The following is a 295-nucleotide window of genomic DNA, read 5'->3' as shown; positions in this document are numbered from 1 at the left end:
TTTTAACTATAGCGTGTCCAGACTTTTTAAGCCTAACCGCGATAACGAAGAATAATTTAAAGGCAAATGTGAAACGACGTTTCCACGATTCGTAATCGCTCTCTCATTCGTCATTCGCACACCAATTACCCTTCGAATTACGTAATTCGCCGTACAAAATTTTCAGAGCGAATTATTTCATTTATAGGTAATTCAGATAGAATTATCATGCGAATGATGAACGAATTGGTGCCTTCTCTAATATTTATCGGAAATATGTCGAAATTTTCACCGGCCCAGGCCCATTTGCGGGTGG

Source organism: Rhagoletis pomonella, unplaced genomic scaffold, assembly GCF_013731165.1.
Source record: "Rhagoletis pomonella isolate Grant_MI unplaced genomic scaffold, Rhpom_1.0 Rhpom_scaffold_00006, whole genome shotgun sequence".
Classification (NCBI taxonomy): Eukaryota; Metazoa; Arthropoda; class Insecta; order Diptera; family Tephritidae; genus Rhagoletis; species Rhagoletis pomonella.
The sequence above is the reverse complement of the archived record's forward strand: the minus strand, read 5'-3'. Positions refer to the sequence as shown.